The following is a 12,308-nucleotide window of genomic DNA, read 5'->3' on the forward strand; positions in this document are numbered from 1 at the left end:
CTTGGAAGAAAAGTTATGACTGACCTAGACAGCATATAGAAAAGCAGAGACATTACTTTGCCAACAAAGGTCCGTCTAGTCAAGGCTATGGTTTTTCCAATGGTCATGTATGGATGTGAGAGTTGGACTGTGAAGAAAACTGAGGGCCAAAGAATTGATGCTTTTGAACTCTGGTGTTGGAGAAGACTCTTGAGAGTCCCTTGGACTGCAAGGAGATCCAACCAGTCCACCCTAAAGGAAATCAGTCCTGTACGTTCATTGATAAGACTGATGCTGAAGCTGAAACTCCAATACTTTGGCCACCTGATGCAAAGAGCTGACTCATTCAAAAGACCCTGATGCTGGGAGGGATTGGGAGCAGGAGGAGAAGGGGATGACAGAGGATGAGATGGTTGGATGGCATCACCGACTAAATGGACACGGGTTTGGGTGAACTCCGGGATTGGTGATGGACAGGGAGGCCTGGCGTGCTGCAGTTCATGGGGTCGCAAAGAGTTGTACATGACTGAGCGACTGAACTGAACTGAACTGAATGTTGAATATGGGACCTGAATTTCAATCTTACCTCTCTCACTGACACAGAGAAGTGACTTCTCCTGAGCTTTTGGAATCTGAAAATTAGGTCACATTTGACTCATTTTTCTGTAAGTTTGGGCTATTATCTAGTTAAGAATGATGCAATGACTTATCAGCAACTGCAGATACCATAATAAACATGCTAATTAAATGATGCTTGCTCAATTCCAATGTCTATTACTTAAAGCAAAAGAAGCTGAAGGCAGAAGACTTAGCTTCATTTGAAATTGAAAAGAGAAGAAATCTTTGAATAAGGATTATACAAAATCCCAGTGAAATAACCTCTGTCCTGAAATTGGTAGAAGGCATTGGGCTGTATACATGGAAAAACATCACATAAAAAAATGGAAAGCAATTCTGCAAAGCATTCAGGCCTTTCTGATAAACTGTAAACTCCATTCATACTATGAAGTCTTAAGTCATCACCAGTGAACTAGCAATCCTCTGTGTGGATGATTGTTTTCATATATACTTGACATGGTGACTTGCCTTCTGGTTATTTATGAAAGCAACACATTACATGCCATTTCATGGTAGCAGAGTGAAAAAAAAAAAAATCTTATCTTAAGGACAAATAGAAAGTTTCTATGTAGAAGGGAGATGTGCTGTTCTGTACTCACTAGCTTCAGTTGTGCCTGTTTCTTAGGGACACTATGAACCTATCAGACTCCTCTGTTCATGGAGATTCTCTAGGCAAGAATACTGGAGTAGGTTGCTGTGCCCTCCTCCAGGGGATCTTCCTGACCTGGGATCAGAACTGTGTCTCTTATTGTCTCCTGCATTGACAGGCAGGTTCTTTACCATGAGCGCCTGGGAAGGCAAGAAGGACGATATGAAGGATTTAAACAAAATAAACTCTATTCTGAAATGTAATACATTGTATCCTATACTCAATGAATTTCTGGTTTAAGCCATGCTTCTTTTTTTGAGACACAGATGGAAGTCTAAATGATATAAAGAAGAATGGGATGTAGTTTGGCTTCCAAGAAACTCATGATCTACAGAGGGAGACAAATAAATCAACATATTATATTCATATCAATACGAAACACCATAGGGTGTGTTTCTTGAAGTGGAAAGAGGAAAATGCAACCCAATTTGGGACTATGGGGTAAGTTTCCAGGAAGATAATGATGAGTATAAGAAATACATCAAAATAGAGACCAGAAATGGCAGGTGTAAAGGAAAAACCCACACTTTTTTATTTCTGTATAGAGAAAAGCCCAATTCTTCCTTATGATGTATTTCTTCCCTATGAGTTTCTTTTACTATTATACTCACATAAAACATTTAACTTTTAACGCTTCTGGTCACCAGATGTCTCTGTGAAACCAGTTCCATGTCCTGAAGTTTAACTCAATTCTTACATGCTCTACCCTGAGAAAGCATCAGATCCCATGAACTAAGGGCTCATTCTCACAAGCCTTTCCTTTTTGCCCCTCCCCCCAGCAGTTCAGAGGTCAGTCTCAAGCCCAGGTTATTATCTATGCTTCTCATCAGCCATCTGCAGTGGGAGGTTCCAGTGACTCTCTCTTTGGGTTCAGTTAATTTGCTAGAAGTTTTTCAAGGATCATGGAAAAACTTGTGTTTATCCATTTATTAAAAGATATGCTAAATGATAAAGGTGAAGAACCAGATGAACTAATACCAAGTGGAAGATATGTCAGGGTCCTGAGAACAGGAACTTCTGTTCTTGTGTAATCAGAGTCATCCAGGATTCCATGCAGAATCAATTCATTAAAACAGAAGATTCTCCAAGTGTTCTTATCATTAAAGATTTATAACAGCTTAAGAAGCTCTGCAACAGGAACTGGGAGTTGAGACCAATATATATAGTTTCCATTATCTCACAGAAGATAATTCAGATTAAGTAAAAATAACCAATAATATTCTGAGAACTTACTACTTGCTTCTTGGGGTTCCAAAGCTTTAATATAAGTTATCTAAACCAATCCTATTTCAATAACAATATTTTGAAATAAGCAGCATAATTATCCTTCTTCCAGAAACAGGCAAAGAGAAATTGAATAACTTGCTTAAGATCACATAGCTAATAATATATGATGATTTTTCAAATCCATGCCATTTATTATATATAAAAATAAATATAAATCAATCTTCTATTAATATGAACTCACCACTGGGTTGGGAAGATCCGCTGGAGAAGGAAAAGGCTACCCACTCCAGTATCCTGGCCTGGAGAATTCCACAGACTGTATAGTCCATAGGGTCACAAAGAGTCAGACATGACTGAGTGACTTTCATTTTCACTACAAAACTCTTTTTTTAATGAAATGATAATTAATTAGAGTATATGCCCTTCCTTCTCTCTTATATATCTGAAGAATATGGTCATCCAATAGAATGTTAATGGAGGTAGAGTTGAAATCCATTTTCACTTGCATGTAGATTCCTTCCTCCCTTCCTCCTTTCCTCACTCCCTCCCTCACTCTCTCTCTTTCTCTTTATCTCTCTGTTTCTGGCTGATTCCCTGGAACCCAAAAGCTGAGTAACCCAGGGAGTATTAGCCTCTTTCCTTTCACTCTCTCATCATTGACTTTGGACCACCAGGTTCTGGTCCAATAAAGGACCCACAAGTGGTGCCCAGAAACAGGGACCTTGGTACACGTGGCAAGATTCAGAAGGAGTGACCCCCAGGGCTTATTGAGGCTGGTAAGTATTAAGACATTGGTCAATTAGCTGGAAAGCCCTCTCACTTTTATACTTTACTTCAGCACTTATTTAAAGTTCAGGGATTTTTGGTTTCATGCCAGAGAATAGAGACTTGCCTTCAGATAGTGGTTGAATGTAACACTTGGTTCCCTAATGAAGGTAGTTCCAATAGGTTTCTGGCCCCACTGGGCTCTCATTGAAGCAGTGATTCTGCCATTACTAGGTAATTCTAGCCCTCCTGATATTTGGCAACAGGCAGAACACTTATTACGTGGATATGAATTAGACGATGATATCTTACAAAAGGCCCAATTAGAACAACATAAGATATTTCAGAATTTTCCTACTAACCCTGCTCTGGTTGCTCCAAGTGCTCCTCCCCTGCCAGCAGGCACAAATCCCAAAGTCTCTCCCTTGATAGAACCTAATGATTTTGGAAACAACTCCCTTAAGACACCTTGTAACATTAAAACCTGCAACACCTTTCTGAATAACAGTAATTTACCCCATTTGAGACAGAGGCTCTCTGAATTGCTGGCTTTGCAATCACAAGTGTCTGAAGCTGAAGTGTTTTTCTGCCTTTCCAGTTTTAAGAAATGTTGACGCTCAAGGGCAAATAATTCCTCAATATGAAGGTATTAAATTTTTTCACATTCAACAAATGAAAAAGGCTGTAACTATGTATGGCCCACATTCGCCTTTTACTAGAGAGATTCTAAATGCTATGGCGTCTTCTATTGGAATCTTTATTCCCTATGAATGGTGAATTTTATTAAAAGCTCTCCTTAAACCAGGAGAGTATCTTCAATGGACAATGTGGTTTCAAGATATAGCCAGAGATCATGCTAACAGAAATGCCCTAGCTAGTGCTCCCCAAAACCATATTACTTTTGAAATGTTAACTGGCACTGGACAATTTGATGCTATAGAAGCTCAAATACGATGCCATCCTTTGTTGCATGATCAATTAAAAACAGTGACCCTTGAAGCTTGGGATTGAATTACTCCTCAAGGGGAGCCTACAGGTAGCTATATAAAAATACTGCAGGGACCTAATGAAACGTATGCTGATTTCTTAGCTAGATTAGAAACTGCTATTTCCCATACAGTAATTAGAGAAGAAGCTAAAAGGCAACTAGAGAAATTACTTGCTTATGAAAATGCAAATCAAGTATGTCAAAGGGCTATAGCCCCAATTTGTGAGACAGAGACTATTTTTGATTATTTGAAGGCTTGTCGCAATATAAGATCAGAAACTCAAAAGATGCAAATGCTAGCTAAAACAAGAAAGGGAAATGAAGGATGCTTTACACGTAGAGATAAGAACCATTTATAAAGAGACTGCCCTAAGAAAGTTTAAACAAAACAAAACAAAAATCTGCCCTCGCTGCCATAGAGAAATGCATTGGGCCAGAGTGTAAATCTAAATTTGATATTGAAGGGAAACCTATTCCAGGAAACTCTAAGCAGGAGACCCCCCCAGGGCCCCTTCAACAAAAACCACAGGCAAATTCCACCTTTTCCCTCAAACCCTCAACATCCGGCAGTGCTGCCGTGGATATACCAGCCCTAAATGACTTTCTCCTTTATCCTCAAGCAGTCCCCTCTAGAATACCTACTGGACTTTTTGGGCCCATGTCCCCACAGCGGGCAGTGAAACCTTTGGTCTTTCACTTGGCCAATCTAGTTTGACTTAACAGGCAGGAAGGCCTGGGGTCTCCAAAGGGAGAAAATAGGCTGCAAGTGTCAGACATTTTAATCTCTCTAAAGTGGCAGAGGAAACAAATGAGTGATATTTCTTTTTTTCTTTCTTTTTCTTTCTCTATACAAATTTAAAAGAAGGTTTCTCTTAAAATACTGTGTTGCCATAATGACACCTGGTTTCACTTGAAGTTAACTATTCTCAAACCTTGAGCTAACCAATGCGGTTTTCTTATGGAAATGTATATTAGTGAACTTTAGACTCTTTTTTCAAGTAGGTTCTGCCTAAGACTCAGAACCAACTTGACAAACCGGTTTGTTTTTCTCATGCAAATGTTCTCTTAAGCTATGTTAATGAAACTGTATTTGCTTGGAAAACTGCCTTTCTTCAAGATTCATGTCAATAATTTTGTGGCCCTAGACAACTCACCTGGTGCCAAGGTTATCTCAAAATGCATGTTGTGGATGAGGGGCCTGGTGCTATTCTCTTCAGTTTTGAGACATTTCCTTTCTCTAATTAGCAGACTGCTGGTAGTTATATGACATCTGACTAGAGACTAGCAGGGGGCCACTCTTTTTGCCCCCTTCTGATGCCTATGTCAGAAGTATTCTCTATCTCCTTTATACTTTAATAAAACTTTATTCAATTTGAGAACACATTACAAACTTCTACCAATTTCCAATTAACTTTCTAAAATATTTTCGAGAAATTTCATTTCATTATCCTTCTGGTAAGCTGTGGAATTTCTTCAAAAACACTGAATTTATTATTTCTTGCATTTCTTTTATATAGATAGGACTAAAAACACCAAAGCTTCATTCTGGTCTCTTAAAAGATACAAAGTCTTTTACACTACATTCCATTCTGCTCAATAAAATGAATTATATGCTCTTATTCAAGTTATTTGCCTACATCCTTACCCCATTAATATAGTCTCTGACTCTATATAATTCAGTTTTTGTATTAAAAAATATAAAAACCTCCACCATAAACTCCTAGTTGTATTAAAACAGACAATGGCCCTGCCTATATTTCTAGACACTTTAAACAATTTTTACAATCTTTCTCTATTAAACATATTACAGGTATTCCTTATAATCCACAGACACAAGACACAGTCGAATGAACACATCACACACTAAAGTTACAAATAAAAAATTAAAGACAGGGGAATACACAGGTACACTACTGTCTTCCTTATCTAAAGCAGACTTAACTAGATTCCAACATAAGATATTTTCTGTTAGAAAAAACGCCGCGGGAGGAAAAAGCCGCCTCTAAGGACCGGTGGTAAAGGCCTTTATTAAGCGTTGCTCTCGGGCAGAACTCCCCGGGGGCGGGTGAGTGAGGAGACAAAGGGAGTCTGCAAGGTATGAGGGGTGGGGAGGGGTTTTATAGTCAGGGCCTGGCGTCCAAGCCAGGTCTTCCCATACAAGGAAGAAAGCGCGGGCTACAGCGGCGGTTGGTGTCCAAGGGCTCCGTGTCGGCACCCGATTGGACCAGGCTGCAGGGGGCCGGCCCCTGGAAGTTTAGCCACCCTCCAGAACTTGCCTGCGGCACTTTTCCGGGGCATGCCTCAACATGCCCGACCTTTCATTTTCTAAACCTATAACTATTGTTAATACAGCTTTATTTGTTTTAAATTTTTTAAACCTACCACAAGGAAATATTTTAACAAGAGCAGAAAGACATTTCGAGGAATTGAAGGACACTTCTCTTCCTCTGACCATTTGGTATCAAGACAGGTTCAATAATCAATAGAAATCTGGGAAATTAATCTTATGGGGAAAGGGATATGCTTGTATTTCCCCAGATGGATCCAACAAAATTTTTCCTCAGAAAATTCGACCCAAGGGGGCCCCCGGCATTCAAAATGGAGGCGAAACAACAAGAACCCCAGGAGGAAGAAATTCCAATATGGGCCATGGCAGCTCTAAAGATCTCCAGAAAGCACATCCCTCGGCGGCATCAACCCTGTGACCTCCCCTCTTGGGGACGGATAAAAACCCTCACTAATAAAGTTAAAAATCTGATTTCTCAACAGGAAATGCCTCAGAGTCCTGAAAACCTTCCTATTGCTATGCTGACCTGTGTGACTCCCCGCTAGAGCCGGATTCACAAATCAGACTTAACTGAGCTTACTTACCCAACCTCCCTTTATTACAGATCATAAAATGGACGGAGAAAATACCTATCATATCAACCAATGACTCCACCCATATGCCCCCTCCCTGGAAGCCTCACACCCTGGGGAATAGGGAAAGCTAATTAACATTTCTCTAGGCTATGAAGTCCTTCCATTGCCTGGGCCCAGGAAAATTATACATAAACATCGGCCGACAAACTTGGGCTTTCATCCTGCCTCCAAAAGAAGACTTTCAGACATTGCTGCCCTTTCTCTATCTGTGAACCATGTTTACTACTGAAACTTTAGGGAAAGAGTTAGGGAAAGAACAAAAAACATTCTATATTATGCTGCTTAAGTGGCTTTAAAGGGTACTAACACTACGTTGAAACATTACCATGAGAAAGGACTTCTTGGCTGGCTGGACGGTAGAATGGCACCTCCTCCTCCTGGAATCATCCTCAATAAACAAATTGGGCCTGAACAATGGGACATTTAGAAACTTGCTGCCAGCACTGAAGAACTGGAAACTCGGACTAGACATTTTACAGAGACCAGTCGTAGTCATAGTAACTATTTCTTTTGCTATGATCAGTCATATTTTATACATAGCTGTATCCCACTTACAATTTAATCTGTAACTTGTATTAATTGCCAATTTTGTATTACTCCTGTTCAATTCAGTCATAGTACTTACAACTGGGAAGAAATCAATTTCATTTACACGATAATGCCTCTCTGAATGTACTATTACAGAAAAAAAAAAAAAAATCTTTGAAACTTTTTCTAAATGTCTGCCCTCTTCCACTAATTTGTAAACTTTAACTGAACAAATTATCTTGTCGACCCATAAGGATGGTTTCAAAGTATTACCCACAGCATCAGGTATAGAACTGTAACTATGGTGATTGTCTTGATAATTGTATTTGTTGATTATCGTCGCCTTTCTGTAAGGTTGGTTAATACTAACCAAACTCATTTGGTCAAGACCTTTTTTTTAAACAAATATAATAAAATAGGGGGAAATGTCAGGATGCATTTAACAGGAGGCTTCCTGTGTGCTGTTTTGGATCTGTCAGGAAACCTTTGGACCTTATTAATTCCTGAGGAATTAAGAGGAGAGGCACGCCTTTCCTGGGTTGAGGAATCCAGGCATTTCCTTTGTTAGTTTCTCATTATGGTGATAAGTATCCTCTTTCTCTTTAATAGGGATGGCCTTGTGTTTTGTAAGTCTGGAATTTTAATCTTTATCTTTGCTGTGAATAACTACCTTGTAAGACAGTATATATGCACATGCCATGTTGATTAAAACACCTTTGCTCCATCAGAGCTTTGGTCCCCGTGTCTTTCTTTCTTTCTTTCTCTTCCTCTCTCTTTATCTCTCTATTTCTGGCTGATTCCCGGGAACACGAAAGCTGGCTGTGTAACCCAGGGAATATTAGCCTCTTTCTTTCTTTCACTTTCTCATTGTCGGCTCCGGACCACCAGGTTCCGGTCCATTAAAGGACCAATACTCCAGTATTCTTGCCTGGAGAATCCCATGGACAGAGGAGACTGGCAGGCTACAGTCTATGGGGTCACAAAGAGTTGGACAGGACTGAATGGATAACACTTTCACAAAATTTCACTTGTCAAACTATATCCTAAAGGGAAGTATTAAAAAAAAAAAAAAAAAAAAAAAGCATCTTTAGTGTGCTTACATAATTTTTTTAATGCTAGACTACATGCATACTTCTAAGCACTATACATCCATTTTAATGTTTAAACAACTATTTTTCTTAAACTGTAACTACTTGCTTTATGAGACATATTTAAACTCTTCAGATGTATTAATTAATTTAGTTATCACAACTATTTTTCTTTGATATTGTTATTATCCTCATTTGATACCTGAGTAGACTTACCCCAGTAAGAGTTAATTTACCTGTAAATTCTTATACTTAGAGCTAATAACAGGAGTGTTTGAGTCTTATTTTTCTATTTTGAACTTGTTTTCTTAATAAGAAATTTGGGTTATAAAAGTGTTTCGTCTGTTATACTAGAAAATTTGTTAACAGCTTCTATGTTCTAACATAAGTTTTGTGTATTCAATGAAATGATATAAATTAACATGAATCTTAGCATTTAAATTTGTACACAAAATTTTGATAAGAAAGTATATTTATGTTAGATGTTATAATCTTATCACAAAATACAATAAATAAAGAGGGCTTTAGGAAATTTAGAAGTGATGGACATATTCAGGGCATAGATTGTGGTAATGGTTTCATGAATGTATGTTATCTCAAATATTTTCCTGTTATATATATGATATATGGATGTTTTAGTGTGTCAATCATACCTCCACAATAAAGTTGTGTAGAAATAAAATACATTATGCCAAAAGTCATAACACATTTTTTACTCTATTTGAAGGAAAGTATATAAATCTCTGAAATATCTTATATAAATTTATAAATTTAGAGTACTGAATGGTGATTGCAAAGACATTTCTGTTCCTCTATTATAGGTACAGGCAAAACACACACACACACACACACACACACATTTGGAGGCCAAATATGCAGAGAAAAACTTTGTTTTCCTTAATTCCAAAGTTTTCACTAAGCCCTTTTTATTTAATGGCAGCACTTTTCTTTCTTTGCAAATTTTATTTGCCTCCACTTTAATTTGGATTATTCTCTTTACCCAGAATGCCCTTTCCCCACTACCTCCTTTTGATTGACAGAATACAGCTGAACCTTTTGTACAAAGAGAATGCTAGTTGCAGGTACTTAGCAATTAACTCATTGCTCTGATTTCTTTTTAAATGAAGAATTCTAACTTGCCTTCTATTCTGAACTTTACTTTCATGAAAAGTTCTGAATCACTTCTGACATTCTCTTTCTCCTCTGTGAATGCTGCTATACTCTTTCCTGTTAAACAGTCTTTCTGAAATCCCAGATATCACCATGCTGTGTTTTACAGTTGTCAGTTTACTTACTAATATCCCTCTACTAGATTCCTTGAATGTAGACAGAGTCACATTCGTTACATGTCTAGAGTAGCATTTTATGCTTAGCAGATACTCTGTAAAAAGTTGTTCAGTGACATGAAATAAAAAAAACTTTGAATGCTTTGAAAATCCTCTAGTTATGGTAAAATAATTGTGAAATTAGTAGAGTTATAATTAATTCCATTTTGCATTATGTATTTTAGTGAACATTCCTGAAACTTCTTTAATATGTTGTGTGCTGTGCTGTGCTTAGTCGCTCAGTTGTGACCAACACTTTGGGATCCAATGGGCTGTAGCCAGCCAGGCTCCTCTGTCCAAGAGGTTCCTCAGGCAAGAATACTGGAGTGGGTTGCCATGCCCTCTTCCAGGGAATCTTCCCAACCCAGGGATGGAACCGAGGTCTCCTGCATTGCAGGTGGAGTCATTACCATCTGAGCCACCAGGGAAAGCTCAAGAATACTGGAGTGAGTAGATGATCCCTTCTCCAGGGGATCTTCATTGCAGGCGGATTCTTTCCCAGCTGAGCTACCATGGAAGCCCTTAACCTGTCATACCTTTGAGTAATTTTTATCTTTTCCTATGATAAAATGCCCTAGGGGGAGTGGAATATGTGAGAATATATTTTTAAATATTCCTCAATCATCTTACTATCTGATTGGCTAAGTAAATATGAAAAGTTTTAATGAAAATTATCAGAAAGTAGTAAATCAAAAATGTATCAAATATTAAATTTATGGCCTTCTGGCCTTTGTATTTCTTTTCTTTTTCTTTTTTCTTTTTTTGGCCTTTGTATTTCTATCTAAGCTGTCATCTCCTCATATTCTCCACCTCTCAGTCCTTGGCAATCACCATTCTACTCTATTTCTATGAGTTTGATGTTTTTAGATTTCATATAGAAGTGAGATCATACAGTATTCATCATTCTCTGACTGACTTGATTCACTTAGCATAATGTCTGAAGACCCATTCATTTTTTTTTTTCCCAAATGGCGAGATTTTCTTCTTTTTATGGCAGAAAAATATTCTATCATATATACATATATTTCATATATTTTTTCCATTCATACACCAATAGACATAGGTTATTTAGATTTGTTTCATATTTGGTCATTATGAATGATGCTGGAATCAACATGGGGATGCATTTATACCTATAGGATAGGAAATTCATTTCCTTTGAATAAATACTCAAAGGTGGAATTGCTAGATCATATAATAGCTTTTTGAAAAAAAAATTTTGACCACCATCCATCCTGTATTACATAGTGAAAACACAAATTTATATTTCTGCCAGGAGTAAACTGTATCAGGGTTTCCTCTTTTCCAAATTATTGGCAACACTTAACTATCTCTTGTTTTTTTGATAAAAGCCATCCTAACAGATGTGAGATTTTGATCTACATTTCCCTTATGATTAGAAATGTTGAGTGCCTTTTCATGTTCTAGATGTCTTCTTTGAACATTATCTATTCATGTACTTTGGCCATTTTAAAACCAAATTGTTTTTGTTGTTGAGTTATGTAACTTTCTTACACATTTTGAATATTAACACTTTATCAGATATATTGTTTACAAATATTTCTCTCACTCCATAAGTTCCTGTTTTACACACAAATCAGCTCAGTTATTACACAATGTAACCAATATCTGATCAAAAATGCATAATTATTGTCTTCTCAAGACACTAAATCTTAAAAAGTGGTGACTTTTGAACTAGAAACAGTTCCCCAACTCACACTGTTTTGAGTCTCACGCCATTCATTCAAAATTAACGTGAGTAAACCCTTCAGTGCTAGATTCCACAGCACATTTACTGAATTGGAATGGTAAAGAGAAGATAAACATGGCCTCTGTGCAAGGATAACAGGCAAATCTGTGAAGCATTCCATATGTTTTATGTGTAGACCTCATGATAATTAGAAACCAAAAATCTGTAACAGATACACAGACACAAAAAAGAAAGGTATCCAAATAAAGTATAAATACTAAAGCTAGTCATCACATCACAAGGTAAGAGAGCACAAAACAGAAGAAAGGAACAAAAAATAAATTATGAAACCACAAGAAAGCAAGTTACACAATGGCAATATGTGCATTCCTATTAATAATTACTTTAAATGTAACTGAATAAATGCTCAAATCAAAGACATAGAATAGCTGAACAAATTAAAACAAACATACAAACACAGACTTAAACTATTCTAATTTTTTAAAAATCTTTTTCTCGTTTTGATATT

General features: G+C 37.4%; 1 non-coding gene across 1 annotated transcript; it reads left to right on the forward strand.

Moving 5' to 3' along the window:
• The first annotated feature begins 11,860 nt into the window (after positions 1–11,860).
• On the forward strand, positions 11,861–11,966 carry LOC133065684 (U6 spliceosomal RNA). The gene has a single exon (XR_009694951.1). It is a non-coding gene; the product is annotated as a U6 spliceosomal RNA (small nuclear RNA).
• The last annotated feature ends 342 nt before the right edge of the window (positions 11,967–12,308 follow it).

This window comes from Dama dama, chromosome 11 (genome assembly GCF_033118175.1).
Source record: "Dama dama isolate Ldn47 chromosome 11, ASM3311817v1, whole genome shotgun sequence".
In the NCBI taxonomy this organism is placed as follows: domain Eukaryota; kingdom Metazoa; phylum Chordata; class Mammalia; order Artiodactyla; family Cervidae; genus Dama; species Dama dama.